The sequence below is a fragment of the Peromyscus leucopus genome, chromosome 19 (assembly GCF_004664715.2).
Source record: "Peromyscus leucopus breed LL Stock chromosome 19, UCI_PerLeu_2.1, whole genome shotgun sequence".
Taxonomy (NCBI): Eukaryota; Metazoa; Chordata; class Mammalia; order Rodentia; family Cricetidae; genus Peromyscus; species Peromyscus leucopus.
In genome coordinates, this window is record NC_051079.1 from 56992159 (window position 1) to 57007699 (window position 15541).

At 41.7% G+C, this 15541-nt stretch overlaps 1 protein-coding gene across 18 annotated transcripts in view; it reads left to right on the forward strand.

Moving 5' to 3' along the window:
- Positions 1-15541, forward strand: part of Tcf4 (transcription factor 4) — a 345993-nt gene that overhangs the window by 74602 nt on the left and 255850 nt on the right. The window lies entirely within an intron of this gene.

Below are 15541 nucleotides of genomic sequence, written 5' to 3' on the forward strand. Positions count from 1 at the left end.
CAACCTGTGGGTCACAAACCCTTTGAGGTTGCCTATCAGATATCCTGCATGTCATCAGATATTTACAGTATGATTCGTAACAGTAGCAAAAATTACAGTTCTGAAGTAGCAATGAGATAATTTTTTGTTTGGAGGTCTCCACGATGGGAGGAACTGTATTAAAGCGACGAGGCATTAGGCAGGTTGAGAACTACTGCTGTGCAGAGAAATCTTACTCCAACAACTGCAGGTTCACGAAGGTGTATTCTAACAACGTAAACCCCACATATAACGAGGGAATTGGTCACTTTTTGGTCCTCTGGAAGGGGAGAGAGCAAGCAAAGATTTAGGGAACTAGTTTTTTGAAAGTCTAGTCTATTATTAAAAAATTTGTTCTGTCCACTTCTGAGTCCTCGGAAGTTAGATTAGTGGATTTTTGGGTGGAGGCTTACTTTGACTTCTGGATTGAAGTGTATGGTTAGGAGTTTGGGTACATGGTATACTTTGATATGTTTATTTAGTTACCTAGTTTTCTGGAAAGGTGCTGTAGGTCAGACATAGGAAGTATGTCTCATTTGAATGACGCCCTGGGTTTGATCCTATAAACTTCAGAGAGAAAGTTCTTTTTTTTTTTTTTTTAACCTATCGAGTTGTACATATCTTATGTGAGAAGCAAATGAGGACTCCTGCAGACATTCCTGGTTCTGGAAGCTCTTGCCCCCTTCCCCCCAATCTCTCAAAGTACTTAGTGTTATAATCTTTGGCACCATCTGCATGGGAACCTTCCTTAGGCTACTGATGTGACTCAGTCTATGGTGTAGACCAAGGATCCGTCTGAAGTTTTAGGAGACAAGTATGTACCCTTGACCTTGAGTCAGACCTTACGGTCACTGTTATTCATTGGATGCGGCCATATCCAACACCAGGAGAGACTTGGCTGGGTTTAGGATAAATCTCACGGAGACACACATGAAGGGGGAAAACAGAGTGGGAGGCTGGTGCTCATGAAAAGCTCTTTGGGATTGCTTTCATTTCTAGGAGACGTTTCTTAAGAGTATTGCATTAGATAAAGTTTGCTAGCCATTTTCAGGGTGACGATATTTGCCAAGTTATTATTCCAACTCTTCAGATGTTTTCTTCAGGACTGACTAGCAAAGGAATTTCCCTGGCTGGAGTCCTAATGGTCGAAGTTCCTCTAATTCACCCTTCCCCTTCCTTTCCTTTTATTTTTGGCTCAGACCCCCACCCTCCAAAAGTCTGAATTAGTGGAATTCCTTAGTGAGATAGTTTTTGAGACTATTTAAGGGTCCAAAGATACTTCTGATTCAAGATTTTGAGGAATGCTTATTGGCTTAGAAGTAACCCAGATTATTCCCCCTGTAAATGGACTATAATTTGGGGAACTTGGTCCAGGTAACCATTTATGACTAGAGAGTCTGTCTTTGATTGTCTCAGATGCCTTTAAACACTATGTTAAGAGGGGATCATAGGGCTGGAGAGATGGCTCAGCACTTAAGAGCATTAGCTGCTTTTCTACAACACCCAGCGTCAATTCCCAGCACCCACATGGTGGCTCACAACTATCTGTAGCTCCAATTCCAGAGAATTTAACACCCTCTTCTGGCTTCTGTGGGCACCGGTGTGCATGTGGTTCACAGATATTCATGCAAACAAAACGACCATACACATAAAGTAAAAATAAATACATTTCCAAGTGGGGGTCGGATCCTTTGCCATCAGCTTTCACCAAGAACTCCCTTTGGTTTCCAATTCCAGCAGGTTTTTTCTGCATGCCACTCTTGTGGGGAGGCAGCCTGTATTTCAAGTGTGCTTTTTTACGTTGTGTTAAGGATGAAAGCTCCTTGTGGCACTGATGTTTAATGCTGTATATTATGGTGTGATGGTGCAATGGTGCGCTTGTTTTTCTTCTGTGCCCCTGGCTTGTATAGAACTGTATGTATCCATGTGAATATAGTTTCAGCAGGAAAGAGAGTAACAGGGATAACGGCACAGGGTTTAATACCCTAGACTTCCAGCAATATCAGTCACAAGCCCATCATGTGTCTATCGTTGCTTCAGGAAATCCTCAGTGCTTGGGAATAGTAAGTTGACAGTAGTGTTTCTTGAGTGTTTATAAAAATTAGACACACATAGATATTTTTATTTCCAATTAATCTCACTTTTGATGTGGATTACTCAACGGGCAATAATTTTTTTTTTTTTGAACTCAAGAGAAATGGAAGTGTCTTTTCTGTTTAAAAACAGTAAGTTTAGATCACAGTACGGAGCCATCCTGTGACTGAAGAGAGATTTGCTCTCATGATTACTGCAGATAATCTGTTTAACAGTTCATCAAAATACAATTTCAGTTTTGTTTGGATTGCTCAAAGTCAGCACATAATTTCAAAAAGTCAGCGTGTTTCTTAGGAGGGATTGTGAAATGGAGACTCCCAGCAGCACCTAGTATGTCCTGTGGTTTTGATATTTGCAGTTTGTTAGGAGGTGATCCCAGGAAAGAAAGGGCAAACACAGGGACAGTGTTTACAGTACAGATTTCTAGAAGTTTCTAATCAGAGAGCAAGTGCGGGCTTTTCATTGTGGACTCCTCTGGCTTTATATTTGAGTCCTGTCCCCTTTCTCTATAGCTTGGAATAACACAGTTGCTTGATTCCTCTATGAAATGATTTCAATGTTAGTGCCTACTTCGTTTGACTCTGGGAGTTAAATGGGTCAATACATTGACAGTCTTGAGAATTAGTACTTGGCTCCCAGTAACAGTTCAGCAAATACTTTTGGGATAGTCAAAGGCAGAGAGGAAAAAAAAAAAATAGGAGTACTCTTAGGCTTTGAGATTTTTTTTTTTCTTATTTATTTATTTTTGAGACAGTGCTCCATGTAGCTCAGGGTGGCCCTGAACTTCTTATATAGCTGAGGATGACCTTTTGCTTCTGGTCCTTCTGAGGCCTGCGACTGTCAGGGCTCACCACTATGCATGCCTTTTGTGTTGCGGAGAGTCAAGCACAGGACTTGGTGCGTGCCAGGCAAGCACTCTGCCAACGGAGCTGCCCTCAGCCCCCATTCTTGGGTTTTCTTTAGAAATAATTGCATCTGATAGCCATAAATACGTTGACCTTCAAATGCCTTTCTCAGAAGTGTCGCTGAAGAATTGCCACGGCAGGAAGGGTCACAGTGGCAGTCTGGTTTGATAAAAGTGAGAGCGGGTCTCATCATGTGTGGTGCAGATTTTTGGAGGGCAATGGCATTTTCTCAAGTGGCTTCCAGCTTCATTCTAGCAGGACTCGCGATGGAATAGCATTTGATTTGCAGTCGCTCACAGCAGGTAAGAAGAGGGTTCAGTAGGCGTTTATGGAGAGAGGTGGGAGGAGGCTGGGGTGTATTGTGCTTGCTGGAGGTAGCTTCCCTGGGCCGGCTCTTCCCACGGTTGCTGGCTCATTGATCAGTAGGCAGTACATTGATTGCCTCTGTTCTTTGTGCCAGTGAGCATCAACTGGAAGAGGAGGCTTACAGGAAACACACTGGCACCGGCACTTCCTCCCAGGGGTAGCCATGTTCACGTCCCATGTTGATTCTTCATTTCACTGGACCTCACTACTGCTATATTTAGGTTGATGGAGAAACTGAGTGAAAAAACAGCAACCTTGAGCTCGACAGTTACATGGTAGGTGTCTCCCATAGCTTGTGAGATAACATCCCTGATATTCGGGTTCATGGAGCATTTCTGTTGAGGTTGGAGTCAGTGGTCACCTTTGTGGCTGCCTCTGGGGCTGCTGCTATGCTCGTCAGCTGTGTTTGCCTCTTTTTCCACACGTGTGCCATTGCCTATGAACATTCACAAGACTCAGCTGCATAGGAGATGTGCATTGCGATTAGGTAAGGAAAATGGTGAGTCGAACACTTGTATGGAAATGGGTGAGTGCATGCTTCCTGGTGGAAGTAACTTTTTGGTGCCTGTGTGGCCCATGTAGAGACATTTTAATGTGGGTCTTACCAAAGCTCACGTTTCTCCATTGGACATCTGACCTCATCTTGTGCAAAGGAAATACAGTTTTAGATTTAGAAGATTGCTGAATACCTTTCTTCATTTATTTCTTTCCAAGCATGAGCCTGCCTGGGAATTAGCCAGCAGCGCCGTCAGGTCTTTGACTTTCTCACAGTTGGGCTACTAGGATGCCATCTAATTGTCCCCGTAGAGAGAGGAAGTGTAGTCTTAGAATCCCGTGGAGGTAGGGTCACGGAGCCAGTGAGAAATGGCTGCTGCTTAGTTGTTCCCGCTAGGGCTTCATGGTGTGGTCATCAGGTGAAACTGAGATTGGAGTGTTCACCTTGAGAGTCTGAAATAGCACCCGCTCTCCAGCGCCATTGCACCCTGTCATTCACAAGTGAGGCTGTGGCTGCTGGGAGAGATGTCTCCATCACTCCACACAGGGAACTGGGAATCAAAGACTAAGGAGTGCAGGCCTGAAGATCCCAGTCCTGTGATCTTCTTGTGTAAACGAATTCCGTTTTTAAAACATTTTTTTTTTTTTTGCCATAAGTGTTAAATTAAACCCTCTCCCATGGAATGTAAGTGGAGAGTCCAGAAACCGCTCTAGATGTCCTCTCTAGATTCATCTTCCGAGTCACTCTTTATCTGTCTTGCCATTTTCTATCTTTTCTCTCTCTCTCTTTTTTTTTTTTTTGTGTGTGTGTATGTGTGTGTGTGTGTCTCAGTTTCCTGAACCGTGCGTGCAGTAGCATAAGAGTGTCCTAGAACTGTAAGAAGGAATAACTAAATCATCTACTATAAATCACAAACTAGAGTGCCTGGCACACGTGTTTGCTATAATAATATCAATTATGTTATTAATAAGTACCTAGTAATTATTTTATTGTTAATAGTCATAAAATAACGTTTTGTTTTGACACACTTTAGCTACCCAGCATCTGACAATAAAAAGGTGATTCTGTGGACGAGTCAGATTCTTTAATTATCTAGTGAAATCGAGGCCATAAATCATTGCACATCTTGCCTCATTTTTATGTGAATTATTTGGATTGACTAAGTGCTCTTGGTAGCGGGCTGGGTTACCATCTGCTGTGTTTTTCCTCCATGGGTCAGGCTTGTTCTCCTAGGGAATGGAGAGGTGGGGAAAAAATGCCAATAACCTCACTCCAAAATGTATCCTAACTGTCTTGTTCACATTTATAGGACAGTTTTATTGCTGTAGGTAAGACGGAGAACTGGGCATTACTCCAGCATCTTGGCAGTTTTCCTTTTTCAAGGTACTAATATTAGGATTAGCGTGTTGTTTTAAAGCCATTGCCTTTGCGCACCTTATAATTGCTTGTTCTTGGGGGAGGTTGGGAACATTCGGGTTCCGGTTTTCCTGCCAAATAAGCGAGAGGATGTCTCTTTTATTTAATACTTTCACTGGTTTTTTGAAGTTAGCGGCCTTGCAGCCTGTTTTGCAGTAGACTATGTCAGAGGTAGACTAGGCCCCGTGCGTATAGGGCAGAAGCCGAGTGGGGCCCTGGGTGCCCAGGCGGGTCACCTGGGAAGGTCTGCTGCCCGTTTTTTTGTGTCTTCCATTGACTTTTGGCATTGATGCCCGTGTTTGGCTTTGCAGTGATTCGCCTCTTCCATTGTTTTAAATCAGATCTCGGCTGGATCAAAAGTATATGAAAAGATTAAATTATTTAGTGATGTAGTCCTGGTCCCTCCATGGCAGTGGTTCTCAACTCCCTAACGCTGCTGCCCTTTAATGAGTTTGGACCCCCCAACCATAAAATTATTTCCATTGCTACTTCATAACTGTAATTTTGCTACTCTTATGAATCATGATATACATATCCCTGTTTTCTTTGGGGGCTTTGGGGGTCGTGACCTCCCGGTTGAGAAGCCATGCTCTAAAGCATTGGAGAAGCCCAATGTTTGTGTTATCAGCGTATTGTAACTTTGGTAACAAACAAGCTTCTACTTTGGCTTGGATTTCGGTAAGGTTCCTAAAGAGAACTGGGAATAGCAAAAATATTGGTATTTCTGTATCTCCCCACAGGGCAATAGCCATTCTAATTACATAGTATTCTTTCTCTCTCCAAAACTCTCTAAAGGAATATGAAACAAAAGGAAGGAAAAAAGAAACCTTACTTCTCATTATTGTCCTTTAGAGACATCAAGGTGATGGATGAGGTCTTAGTTCTTGGGGACACTTTGGTAGAGCTCACAGGTTCCTCCCAGGCTCAGTTTCCATCCTCCCATAATAGTTGTGAGGCTTCGAGAGATAAGCATCTCATCGATATTCCCCAGAGAAGAGGTTTCTCTCCTCTCGTGTGCATGGTGGCCTTTTCGTAGACTTCAGTGCTGACGGACTCAGACTCATCTTCTCGATGGTGGCCTTGCTGTCATAGGTGGCTGATCCATAAGCCTTGTGGAGTGAGCGCGGGAGAGGGAAAGGGCCAAGAGTGCATGAGGCCGATTAGAGTAGGTTTCAAAGCAAAGGTGACTGGCTGTGCCGTTCCTCGCTTCCTACTCTTATGACAAGACCAATTACTGTCACTGCTTAATGAAACTGCACTCCCTAGGCGTGTGCTAGAATAAGAATAATTCTGCAATTTGACCTGAAAATTGTGGTATACCTGATGTAATTATTTTCTAGGCATTGATGGGGGTTATGAGAAAGGGTTAGGTTCCCATTCGTAGAGGAACCACAGTCTGTTGGAGGTCTGGACACTTTTGCTAGTTAGTATCTGTGACCTTTGGGGAGGATGGTTCCATTCCCCTGTTTGCAGGCAGCTGAGGCTGCAGGAAAAACAGGTTCTATTCTGCCTTTTTCGTAGGTTTTTTTTGAAAATCATGGAAATAATGTGAAAATTCTGTTCACAATGAAATTGATGCCCCAAATAAGGAAAATCCAGATTGAATAAGTCTTTTTTTTTGTTTATTGTGTTTGTGGGATGTGTGTGAAAGCCAGAGGTGGACATTGGATGTCCTCACTCACTCTCCATCTTAGTTTTTGAGGCAGGGTCTCTCATAGGCAACTTATCAGCCAGCCCGAAGGATTCTCCTTTTTCACCCCCGGGGAGGATTACATGTACCATGGTACAGTTTTTTTATGTAGGTACAGGACCCTGAACTCAGCTTTGCTGCTAACACAGGACTCACTTTCCTGAGCCATTTCCCTAGTTCTCTTGAACTTGAATTTCCTGGACTCTCCATTGTACTGTATTGGACTAAGGAAATAGACATTTCAAGAATGACACAAATAAGTAAATTCCCTTATTTTGTTGGCAAGGATTACTCTTATTTTAGAGTTACATGCTGTTAAAATCATAGGACATAGACACATGCTGTTAAAATCATAGGACATAGACACATGCTGTTAAAATCATAGGACATGGGGCTAGTCAAAAGCTATCGTGCTCCCATAGTAACTAAGTTCAAATAAAAGATATTCAGAATGAATAAGAATAAATAAAAGGTAATTAATATCCATTGGTAAGGAGATGGCACATACTATGTGTTAATAGTTGACATCTTTCAGAGATTGAACTGTTACCATGGCATCAGAGGATTCCACGGTAGGTTGAATATCAGAAGATATCTACTCTCAAGCTGCCTGTTTGGATGGAGTTAATACTCATTTAATATATCCTGCTTGAAACCTCTTACGCTGAGACATTTTCCTGTCTATTGAGAATGTCTTTAGAAGAAAGGAGTCATTAATTTCTCCACTTACATGTAACTTGCATGTGGATTCCTTTCTTAGCTTGCGTGTCAATCACCATCATGGAAAGAATATGAAATGTTCTATGTGTAGTATTTATATGATGGCATGGCTTAGTGTGTTCCAAGGTAAAGAGTTCTGTGTTTATTTTCCCTGTATTGCCTGGCTGTGTAATTTTTACTTTAAAAAGTGTCCTCAAATAGCAACGCAAGAATGACTTGAGACTTGGGTGTGTTGGGCGTGTGAGATCTGTTTGCCGAGCTTCCCCCTCCCGCGACTGGTTAGCAGCCAGCATCCACACTTTTAACCTGAATTTCTCTTTGTCAACTACATCGTCCTTTAAATCAGGATAAATAAATTCATATAAATATTTTTTTTTCAGGTAGCTATAGGAGGAAAATCTGTGAGATGATCAATGGATCAGTTTAATACTCTAGGTGTCTAAGGATGGTGGTGACTAAAATTCAGTGACTTCAGATTCAGTGTCACAAGGGATTGTACCCTTTTCTCCATAATAGAGGAAAATGACAAAGATAGAAAAAAAAATCCTGTCACAAGTAACATGACCATCTTGGTTTGTTTTCCTTTGGGGGCTTGGGCACTTGCTGAGGGAGACCAGGTACGCCAGCTCTGCCCTGCTCCAAGCAGACCTGTCAAGTGCTCTTTTCTATGTGTTAACTACTGCTTCTTTTTCCACTTTCCTGTCTGTGTTTCCGTGATTGGGGTGGGGCAATGGTGTTCTGGATGAGTTTGCACCAGATCCACTCAGCCCCTCCCCCTCCCGCTGAAAGGAGGCTCAGCTGAAATCAGCCTTTGCTTTTCATGATGTGGGATGTGGTAGAATCAAAGCTTCCTGTTTCCAGCTGTTTTCCTCAGCAAAGATTTTTTTTTCCCTTCTAAAGATGATGCTTCCTTTCAAGGGGTTTTTAATCTGCAAACTGTTTCCTCACTTTATTCCTCGGCTGTAAAATGTGTTCCCTTTAGGTCAGCTCTGTCTCTTTTGAAAATCCAACCTGTCCTTTTCAATGTTGCTAGTCGCCACTCAAAAGAATGAACATGTTTTTATAAAGTCCCCTTAGCAGTTACAAAGACAAAGAAACTTTTGCCACTGAGTTTCATCTTTTTGTGGCATTGCTTTTATTTATGAAAAATTTTAGATGTCAGAAACACATTGAGAACTCTATTAATTTGACCATTTAATTTTTGTAAACAAAGCAGTTAAAAGTAAAATATGGCCTTAAGGTTTGTTTTGTTTTGTTTATTCCTTCCAAAACCAGTGTAATGATATATAATTTGTTTAATGTAAATGCTTAAAATTAAAATTAAGGCACTCAAAACTGCATAAATGCAAAAAATGAATATTAAAAGTGGTTTGATTTATTAAGTGATGGTGGGCATAAAATATGGCTTTTCAGTGTTGGTTATTACTTCACTTCTAGCCTTGATGATGCTTCTGATTTTACATTTATAAATTCTGCTTCCTTCAGGGATACATGAGATATAAAAATGAATTATCTTAATCACTCCTTAAATATAATCCAAAAATACTAACTAGACATTTCACCCGTTTCCTGGATCATCTGGGTGTCTGGATTATTGAATTATCTTTCTGCACTGGTACTTGAGGGAGCTGCACTTGAAAGGACACCGGGGTGAATGGAAAGAACCCCCTTTCTTTGGGGCTTATCTTTCCTAAAACGTCCACACTGACCTCCTGAAGGCGGGGAACTTGCCGCCAAGAGGCCTCTTCACATTGCTGCCCTGTTGCTGGAGCTGATTCTTCCTGATGGAATGAAACCCGTGGCATATGGGGGAGAAGCACCTCATTTCGTTCTCACTCTAATGCTAACGCTAGCATATGCTTTTGAATTGAAGTGGGGTCCCAAATGCCAGTACCCGGTGAAAGAATTAAACACTTAAAAGAGAAGTTCCCCCATCTTCTCTCGTGTGGCCTACCCCCTTGAGGGTGAGGGGCTGATAGTCCTGACAAACACCCGCATTGCCTATTTATCCGTACTGTTTAATAGAGAGCTATGAAAAAAAATGGCAATTAACATATTCAGACAGAAAATCATCCTGGCTGAATGACTCATTAAATAGTCGTATAAACAGGATGTGCTGAAATGAACTGGTACAAAATTTAGTTTCATTGGGTCTATGCTGCACACCACTGCTCATTACCAGCCCTTTAAGAAGCAGACGTGTGAGTGTTTAGAGGACACTTACGTTTCTTTTCTCTTTATTTTTTTCTTAAATACTTTCCCCTTTCTCCACTCATCCCCCGCCGTTCAGATTTCTCTGGCAAGCACGTTCTCATGAACCCATCTAAACACAAAGTATTGTGTTGGAAACCAACCAAGTTAGGGGGCAAAAAGAGCTTCTGAGTTGTGTTCAGGTCAGTGGTTCGAAACCCCAGTTGACAATCTTTATGTACTTGGAGATTTTTAAAGCATATGTAGAGCATTCTTGAGCACCATTTCTTAGGACTCCCATTTGGTAGGTCTTGGAATTGTATGTTAGTAAGAGGTTCCTGTAGGATGTGGCTAGCTAGCAAGGCTGTCACTCTGAACTGGTCTCTGTCCTCATGGTAAAGCTCTTTCTTTGGCTTCAAGATGGATGGCCATCTGGCTTCTGTCTCAGTGACTTGTGTTCCTGGCTGCATGTCACAGTCACCTCGGGGAGCATGGGGTAAACTATGGATGCTTGACCCCCACCCCCAATTCAACTGGATTGGTCTCCAGGCCCCCCAGGTGGTTTTAATGTTGAGTCACATTTGAGTGTTGTTCTCCTTCATGAACAGATGGAGCTAGTCTGGGCTGAAAAAGTCTTTCCTTGTTTTCAAGTACTTCACCTTGTGTAGAAACTGGTTCTCTAACTACACACTTTGCTCTTCCTTCTACCAGGGCTCACAGTGTTTATTGGTACCTGGTTCTCAGGCAGGAATCTGAGGCTCTGTCTGCTGTTAGTATGGCAGATTTCTTCCTTCCTACCTGAGTGCTACATCTGTGATGTGCAGATGTGCTGACGTAGTGTTAGCACCCACAAAGGCTTTGAATAATAAGGATTGGGAGCAGATTAGCATAGGAAAGAACGTCTACTTTTCAGTCCCATTGAGCACCAAGGCAAACTCTGAATAAATAACTTCTGTCTTGACCAAGTTTTGACGTTAAGCTGGAGCCTTTCATGACTGAGTAATGTTTGTATTTCTTGGGTCAGGACTGTAAACGGCCATAAGATCAACCCTTCTCTGAAGACCCAGGAAGCAAACAAACACACATTTCCGATTTCAAGAGGAGGAGGGCAGTTTTCCATAAGAGTAATGGTCTAACCGCCCGAGGATGAAACTTTCCCACTGTCCAAAGGTCTTTAAGTGTTCCCTAGCTAGAAGGAGTATGTGCTAAGAGGAAAACGCTGTCATTTCACCTTGCTCATTTCCAAGGAGAAAGGCATCTTGGGTAGGGAAAAGCTCTCTCTTAAATGCGGCTTCCCACCCCCTCCATTCACTTGTAATTACTGAGAAGACACAGTTACACCGTGTAACACCTGAGTTAGTGATGCAGGTTACTGAAACTGGGAGGGCTTAAGGTGATGCTGCTGGAAATGGGCATGGACAGTAGCCCCGAAGTGGGTGCTAGGTCTTTGTATCCCATAGTCTGGGTGAAGGACAATCAGCAGCCATTTTCCTTCTAGAGGAGAGTGAGTTGGTTGCTGGTTCTTGTGGTCGAGTGCAGACTCCAGGGTCGACTCTAGTGCCTGTGTATAAGGACCTCAAAGGTTGTTGATGCTGAAAAAGGTTCTCTTAGAGGAGAAGACAGAAGACAGACCCTGACTTTGACAGTAGCTCGTCTCAGGACTGTCTAGTTTACACTCGTATGGCAAGAGACCCAGTTTGCTGTCAAGAAAGGTTGTCATGCTTTGGAGTTTAGACTTTCAGTCTGAGGGATGCTCTCTCAGAGCTGTGCAAGGTGAGAGTCCACTTTTGGAGGACCCAGAGTGTGAGCCCATCCTTTGGGCTCGTACCTTAGCCAGTGCTCCATCTACCTACCGTCTCTGGACCAGCCCCAGCAGGCAGCATACAGAGTCGGGAGAACTCATGGTAACATGGGTCGTTGGCTCCTATGCTTGACTTAACTTGGTGGGTAAAGAGCCTCCTTGCAAATGTCTTCTTATAGACGTGCAGGGAAGGAAATACTTGTGTGACTGACAAGCTAGCAGTACCCATGGCCACAGTGTGTCACCTGGTGGAGGATAATCGTCCTATTGTTTTTTTTTTTTTTTTTTTTTTTTTTTTTTTTTTTTTTGTCAGTTGGTATAACAAGTGGGTAGTGTCTTCCCATGTGATGAGTTCATTTGTGTTCATTGTAGTAGCACCGATCATAATGAATTAATTTCATATTCATGTACATGTCAGAGGTTTTTTTTCTTCTCTTCCACTTGCATGTAGCTTTAGTTAATGGATGCTTTAGACATTTTCCACATCTGATCCCACTCTTAACAAACATTTCCCACGGATGTCCTCTTCAAAGCATTTAATCTAATGTTAAAGTAATTGGTGTTTTTTTAATAGCTTTGTAGGAACTTGAATATTATCCCTTTTATTTTATAAAACAAGAGAAAGAATATAAATAATTTTATCATAGAACTGCTAGGCCACACAATATATTTAATGTATTACTTGTGTAGTTTAGTTTGATTTTAAAAGATTTAAACCAAATGTTTACAGTTTGTGGCTTCGTGGAAGACAAACAGTGCTTCCCATATACAAATATAAAATAATGAAAACTGAATCCTGTGTACAGCCGCTCGGTTCTCATCGGCTGTCTTTTCTCTTTCCCTCCCAGACAAGATTGATAAATGTATGTGCATATATTATTTATCTGCTCATGTAAGGACATGTAATTGGCTATTAGATATGGTAATTGCATAAGTATATCTTATTCAAACTCATTTCCTTTTCTGTTTATAAAAATAAATGTTTTCGTTAAATTGAAATAGATACGGAAATAAAAGTACCAGTTTTAGGGTTGAGCAGCCAGGTACCCAAACAGAAGATCAGATGGTCCCGGAGAACAGCTGACTAACTTGGGTCTTAACCTCTGCGCTTTTTCATAATTTGTTCATCGTGTTTGCTAATCATTGGAGAAATTTCATTAGAACAAGGGCTTCCTTCACCACTGTCCCACCAGGCTTGGCTGATTTGTGTCCCCAGGGAATGTGGGTGAACCTTTTGAAAAGAGATCCCCACCCCCCCTCCCCTGAGACTATCAAAAAGTCATTTGGGGTCTTTCTTGAAGTTTAAGTTTGAAAATGGTAACATTCCTCCTAGTACTGCCTGTGGCTATAAACTTCTGATTTTTGTAATTTCACACTCCCGTTGTGTTTGATTCCAAGCAGCAGCTGTAATCTGTCCCAGACTGCCTTGTTTCTGCAGTGGGTGGATCTTTTACGAGGTAGAGTGTATGAAGAAGGGACCCTGTTGCAAATGGCAAGGGCCGTGTAACTGGATACTGTTGTTTTCATTATTTTTGCTATGATTTTAACAAAGTGTACAGTAATGTGCTACCCAAGACTTACGATTTCAGGAAGCAGGAGGGGATGCTGGGATGGGAGAGAAGACTTGTGTTAAAACAAATGTCTGTAATAATGGTAGGAAAACAAACGACAAAAAGCTTTATGAGAATTGTCCCTAGCATAAATATTTTCATTAACATTTGCTTTGGTTTGCAGATCTTGAAAGCCGTTGTTTATGGCTCTCTGGGGTTTAGGTGTGTCCTATGTTATATGTGCACGGTTGTTCTTGGAACAAAATCATTCTTCCCTTTATTTCTCTTTTTAGTTTTCTTTCTTTTTTGTTGTTTTCATTTAACTGGAACACAGAGCTATTGAATATGCAATGAACAGAAAATTTATGGAGGGCAGAATTATGAGTATCTGAGGAAAGTTTAATTACTTTTATAATTTAGATAAGCTTCGTAATTTATTGCTACACAGTGTACTTTGGCACAATTTGTAACAATTATAAAGCACTTGAATTTAGGTCCTCCACTTGGCAGCTCTAAGCAGACGAGATGTGTGAAAACTTTGAGGCTCACTTGCCGCCTCCACGTTGCATCAAAGCCTGAGCTACAGGGTTTGCTTATTCCATTTTGCTTTCCACATCTGTGGGTGATTTCTCTGAAAAAACACGTGTATAATGCAGTAGGTGTGTGCTTGTAAACTCAGAGGCAGGCAGAGGCAGGACAGGAAGATGGTCATGAATGCCCCAACCAAGGGAAGGAAAAATAGAGACCCACAGAAGACCTCGCTCACTCAACTGCACACGAAAGGCAGGTAATGCTTCACCTGCCCCCTAGCCGGCCAACGATTTTTCACATTTGGACATTTCATATTTGGGAAGTATAAATTGAGCCTGCTTTAACAATCTGATCGCACAACAACATAAAAAATGTACACATTGACTACTATGTAGTGTTCTAGTGGGGTTTTCTATGACATGAATATGCATCTTTTTTCATAATTAAAGAGTAGAGCAAAGTTCCTACCTCTTCTAGTTTTTCATGTGTGTTGGTCTTTTAGAAACTGCTGCACTTCATAACATTCAACACAGTTAATCTTGTTTGTGTATTTTGGCCATGCCATTTAACTGTGTGTTTTCTTACATATTAACATTGATGATGAAAGTAATTGCTGAACTTTTGAAATTCTTGGTGACTGACTTTGGTTGCTCTTAAAAAAACATTTTTCCTTTAAAAGTATATTTGTGTGTAGCAGGGTTTTTTTTTTACATTCACATTTTCCTTTTAATTAAGAAGCTGTAGAACAGACTGGCTCTCATAAAATGTACTTGCTCAACATCTCTGGTAATTAAATGATGATAATAGTTTTGTGTAATACTTTGAACTTTCCAAAGCATTTTCCCATCTATGTATGTTTAGGACAAGATTAAAAACAATTAAGCTATTTTCCCATTGGAGGTTGAAACAAGCAGTGGATGGTCTGGCTTAGGAACATCATGGAGACCCTTCAAATGCCTTCTGACGTTCTTCTCCCTTTGGTCAGGTCAGGGCAGGTCATCTAGATGGGGACTGAGTTCTCGTTTTAAAGTCTCAGAAAATGGTTACAAGTTATCTTTTTGCTCTTATGACTCGGCAGCTTTGTGGGGTTTGTTATAGACAGCAGTCCTGTGGTTGAGCTATTGAGGATTCAAGAGCTAGATCTAAGGATGCTTTTCCTCTCTTTAAAAAGAAAGGCCGGACTCCTTGTTTGACTTGGGTTGCTTTGTGCAGGTCTTTTTCTTTCTCTAAAGAAAGGCTTCATTATGTGTTCCCGACCTTTAGAGATGTTGCAACAAGGTATCTTTTCTCTTCCCGTAGTGTTGGAAGGATCAAAGTTAGTAACTGGAACCGAGGTACTTGCCTTTGTCTTTGTTACGGTTTGTGTTCTGACAAGGGTGCACAGTGTTCTCAACCGAATGTGAGCGCCCTGACCAGGACCAAGTGGTCTAATTCCCTTGTCTACAAGCGCCAATGCTTTCATGTAGCCACTGATTGTGTCCTCCCTCCCATTCCAGTATGTGCAGGTCCCTCATTCATGTTCCTGATGTGACGACGGACCTCCGTAAGCCCTCTAGTTCAAAGTATTATAATCCTTTATCCTAAAAATTGCCTGTGATTGTAGTGGCCTAATACTGAGTCAGTGGGGACTGGAATCAGCGCTAGCTAAGGATGTGAGGCAACCCTTTACATGCAAATACATCAGGGCTTGTTTTAATGTAATTTTCATAAGGCTGAAACCATTTTGAAGTCGACTTAAATCACAATACTAATCTGAAAAGACTC